Source organism: Bacillus rossius, chromosome 11 (assembly GCF_032445375.1).
Source record: "Bacillus rossius redtenbacheri isolate Brsri chromosome 11, Brsri_v3, whole genome shotgun sequence".
NCBI lineage: Eukaryota > Metazoa > Arthropoda > Insecta > Phasmatodea > Bacillidae > Bacillus > Bacillus rossius.
Window position 1 is genome coordinate 25,134,722 of NC_086338.1, and position 5,412 is coordinate 25,140,133.

General features: G+C 30.4%; 1 long non-coding RNA gene across 1 annotated transcript; it reads left to right on the plus strand.

Moving 5' to 3' along the window:
- The first annotated feature begins 235 nt into the window (after positions 1–235).
- LOC134536702 (uncharacterized) lies at positions 236–4,840 on the plus strand. Its single transcript, XR_010075849.1, has 2 exons — positions 236–608; positions 4,582–4,840. It is a non-coding gene; the product is annotated as an uncharacterized LOC134536702 (long non-coding RNA).
- Positions 4,841–5,412: the final 572 nt, after the last annotated feature.

The following is a 5,412-nucleotide window of genomic DNA, read 5'->3' on the forward strand; positions in this document are numbered from 1 at the left end:
GTACCCGCTCGCGGCCCGTTGAGTGTGCGGCTAGTGTAAGTGATCCCTCTGTCGGGGCGAGTTTTGCCGCCGGCAGACATTATGAGTCGGCTAATGCGCCCGGACAGCCTAAGTTTCACCCCCATAGATCGACATGCCCTTCGGGCTGGTTCGTACATGTTCGGTTTTTTTTTTTTTTTTTTTTTATCTGTACGTTCAAAACAAACATTGCAATATTGATCAAAAAAATGTTGACTAATGTTATTTTATATTTTTTTAAGAGTAAAACACATGTACACAAATATTTCCTTTTACTAATTATGAGATTTTCAGGTAAGTTATTGAGCTATTTCTGTTTGATTTGTTAGGAGATTAGTTTTGTCCGTTTACAAGTTAACATTGCTTGTGTTATTCTTGGCAAGTAATCATTTCTTATATAAATTTTTGTACACTATAGGCTTATCTTTTTAAATTTTAGGTAGCGTGTGGAGATTTCATCTTATGTTCATGAGCGCACAACGTATAAAATATAAAATCATAAGAAATGTTTTCTGGTGGTGTGTAGCAGTTAACCGCATTTAAGTAAAAATATTTTAAAATGATTGTTACCAGAGCTGAATTACATTGAGGTGAGTGCACTTAATATAATTTGGGGTATTGCAGGAAAAATTATAAATTCCTGAAGTGTTTTTTACTTCCTGACATGTTTAAAATTATTATTCTCTATGAGGGTTGTTTGATACTGCAAGTAGTTTATCATGTTTAACATGTGGATAGGTTAGGATTATTTATTACAAATCTGTAATATTGAGATACTGCCCTTGGGTTAGCTGGATTAAAAATACAGTGAAATTTGTTAGGTTAGTAACATTATACGTACAGTGATTCTAAGTACAGTGGAATTTACATTTGGTTAGCTTGGGATAGCACCAATTAAAAATTCTGTAAAATCAATTGAACAGTTGGATGTTACTAACCTAATCTAACCAACCAATATACATTTTACAGTGATTTTTTAGGTTATTATCTCACGTTGCTGCTTTTTGTATGCAAAATAAACTTTGGACACTTTTTTTTTAACTTTAAATATGTACCTGTATTTACTCTGAAAAAAGTTTTTTCTAAATTCAGACTGGTTTTTGAGAAATCACTGTTTATAGGTTACATTACATTACCTGTGCAGTAAAGGGCCTGTCACCATGTTGTTCTTTAATTGAGTTGCAGATCTTGTTGTTTTTCATACACAAATTGTCTATTTTTTATTTGGATATTGCAATGCAGTAACATAAATTAACACATTAAAAAAGTTATGTGACTCCTTATTGTGCATTCCAAACCCAAAGCATCAGTCCTTGAGAGCGATATTTTTTAGCAGTTTATAGGTGCAAAATTCTGATTTTTTACGTGAGACAACACATAACCTGACATATAAAATAAATTTTCATTTTGTAACAAATGATTCCTTTTATACGTCAGGTTACGTGCTATTGCAGGTAACTAATCTGCGCTTTGCGCCTCCATACTGCTATAAAAAATCCCTGTCAAGGGTTGGCGTTTTGGTTTGGATACACATTAGAGACTCGTAACTTTTTTTAAAACTATTATTTACGTTTCATTAGGTTATAATATTCAAATAAAAAATATATACATTCATATATATATGGAAAACCACAGGATCTGCTATGCAATTAGAGGGGAAAATGGTAACAGCTGCTTCACTGCATAAGCTATTTAGCGTGACCTGCAAAATGTGATTTCTTGAAAACCAGTAGGAATTAAGAAAAGCTGTTTACAGTTTTAATAGAGGAAGGTTTTTAGTGTCTGAAGCGGTATTTTCAAAATTTTATAATTTAATTTATGGATAAGCAGCAACAAAAGAAAATTACTTTTTTTAAATTTAGCTAACCAACCATTCACATGATTTTACAAATTTTGTATTGTTTATACTTACCTTCTTTAACATTAAACTACTGTTAAACAATTTATTTCAATTTTTTAAAAATATATTTGGGAATTAGCGCAGTATAATCGAAGACGTTTACTGTATTGATGATTGATTTACTTTATTGATGCACAATGAAGTTGTATAATTGTTGGATTGGTTAAGCAAATTCAAGCATCAAGGGTACTGATCAATGGTTTTTAACATTATATTTTCTTAATGAATCCATTGGTAAAACGTTAAAACACTGGAATGGCTAAATTTCCATCGACTGCTTATGTTTTTTTCCGCATGCTCACTTGAAAACAATTACAGGGTTATACTGTAGTTCACAGTTGCAATACTTGGTTAGGTTAGTTACATAAGTGCTGTTAAATCATGAAAATGGTTAGGGAAAGGTAACTTCTTCATAACTACTGTAAAATGGTGTAAGCAATTATTCTTTAGGTAAGTTTACCTAGACTTTAAAAATAATTTATTTGGCGAAGTACATAGTACTAAGAATTACTATTTATCAAATTTGGTTTGTGTGGAAAAGTTGTTACTCTAGGAAATTTCTGAATCCATCTTTGTAGGAATATAAACTAATATTATTAGAAACAAAAAAAGAACAATGTGTGGTATATTTTAATTTTCTAACATGCTCTGAACTCTGCAGTTATGCGATTACCGATAATAATTGTATATACATCCGACACATTTTGTAGTGATTTCACAACTGTACTATGAAGTAATGCCATCGACTGCTGCAAAATAACATGCTGACATCTATTCTTGTGTAGGCATTTTGTTGATACGACTAAAATATGAACATATAGGATATATGTAGAATCTTACAAATTTTGGTAACCTACCTACTAATACTCTCCCCGAAGACTTTGGTTAGATACTTAAAAAAAAAAAAAAAAAGAAAAAATAACTGCTTATGTGACATGCATTACGTGAAATTAATTCAACTTGTAAACATTTTGCTTGAGTCAAAGCCTAGATTTGCTTAAGCTAATAACAAGCAATTACATCACTTGAGGCCCTGAGAAATAAACTTCTAAAATTGTGTAGTTACTTGGATTGTTAAATACCTAGTTTTTCTGCAATAATGGGCACAAGAGCAATAGAATTATGTTTTTCATATAATTTTTTTTCACATAAATGAGTTTTTGTCAAAAAGTATTTGGAAAAAATATCTATTTGAAAGGACAAAGAAAAATGTTAATTGTAGTACATAAATGAGAAGGTAAATATGTATTGTACGGATTAGCGCCAAAAAAAATCGTACAAATATGAAATAACTTTCATTATATGCTATCTTACGTCCTCTTTTCAGAACCGCCTGCGGAGATAAAAAATTTCAAATACTTTTGGAGATATGGCCGTTCTTATTTTGCTATACCAGACATGTGTAATAATTTGACCGTCGCCATTTTATATTTTGCCGTGTGCGCGTGAATGTCTAAATAACAGAAATTTTCCATTAGGTAAGGTTAGTTACATATATAAGAAATTCCAAATACTTTAGGAGATATCGAATTTTTTAATTTTCATCCTGTGCACTCATGTGGCGATAACGGTTGCTTGTTTACAAGTATGATTTTTTTTTTTTGCGATGTTCCCGAACGGAGAAACCTAAGATGCACTTAAAGTTCTGCCATTCCCGATTACACCCGAACAATTCACCTTCGGCCAACCTCGGGTTTATTTATTAATATTTATATTTCTCTGTTTATTTTAATGTAGCTATACTAACCTAACTAACCATCCAAAGGGTTTTGAAGTGTTTTAATGTAGCTAACCTATCCGACCACTTTTAATATTTCAATTCATTTTTCCTGCGCAAAAATAAATAAATTCCGAGGTTGGCCGAAGGTGAATATTCGGGTGTAATCGGGAATGGCAGAACTTTATGTGGATCTTAGGACTCTCACGTGAACGAATACATCATGTAAAAAGAAACTTACGTGAGTTTATTCTGTTTATCCTTTGTCCCGGTTTGTTAGGTCAGGTCAGCTACATTATAAATACTTTAAAACTAAACAACCAATAAAATTAATTTTATTATTTTTAATGTCCATTCAGTTTCAAAGTATTTATAATGTAGCTGACCTGACCTAATCTACCTTTGTCCCATTTTGTTAGGTCAGGTCAGTTACATTAAAAATACTTAAAACTATACAACATGTAAAATAATTTGATATTATTTTTAATTTCCGTTTATTTTGAAGTATTTATAATGTAACTAACCTTACCTAATGGAAAATTTCTGTTATTTAGACATTCACGCGCACACGGCAAAATATAAAATGGCGACGGTCAAATTATTACACACGTCTGGTATAGCAAAATAAGAACGGCCATATCTCCAAAAGTATTTGAAATTTTTTATCTCCGCAGGCGGTTCTGAAAAGAGGACGTAAGATAGCATATAATGAAAGTTATTTCATATTTGTACGATTTTTTTTGGCGCTAATCCGTACAATACATATTTACCCATAAATGAGAATTTACCAAAATATTTAATGTATCAAATTTCTAACTAAAATGGTTTTGAAATTAATTTATCATTCTGGTATGCATAACTTTTTTCTTTGATACATTTATTTATCAGTTTCATTTCTCTTTAGTACAATATAAATCATTTAACTTTGATTTCTTTTTTGTTTCAGGCTTGTGGAGAACAGCTTTTTTTTAATCTACTCTTTGGCTGGCGAATGTAAATAAGCAATGATTTTGTGAATGCAGCGAGAGAGTTTATTTGATGTATTTTAAAATCACTGATAATATTTATTGATGTATTTTAAAATCACTGATAATATTTATTGATGTATTTTAAAATCACTGATAATATTTGTTTTGTGGCTGGAAGATGGTAACCATGGTGACTTGTGAATTTTTATGAAGATTAATAAAAAGCAGTAAAAATTATTAATGGTTGTCAGAAGGAATTTTTTTTTCAATAATCAATCAAACATCTACACTCTACAGTAACAATTTTCCTTAACTCAAATAATATTTCAATACATATCTTATAAAGTATTCATATATGTACAATACAGACCAATTTTGAGCTAGTCTGATATCAGTATATTAGTTATTATGAACATATACTATCAGAACTACCATTTGCATATAGTGCACATACATACATAACACTAGCCAACAACCATTAAAAAAAAACACTACTATATACACTTACATAAAAAACAAACAAATCATAGACAAGTACAGATTACGTATTCACTATTATATTCCAGAGCCAATTCCAATAAGTGTATTATCAATAAAAGAAAATAATTTTTTTTAAATAACAATATTTAAATATGAAGGAAAATCTGTATTCTGAAGTTCTTGTATATGTTTGGTATCAATCAATGTAAATTAATCAATCTTTGATAAAAAAAAATCCGAAAATGATTAATAAATTAAAAAAATTATTGCCTACCAGCTCTGGGTTTTGCATGAGGGTTCAACTTCTCTGACTTCTGAGATTACAGACA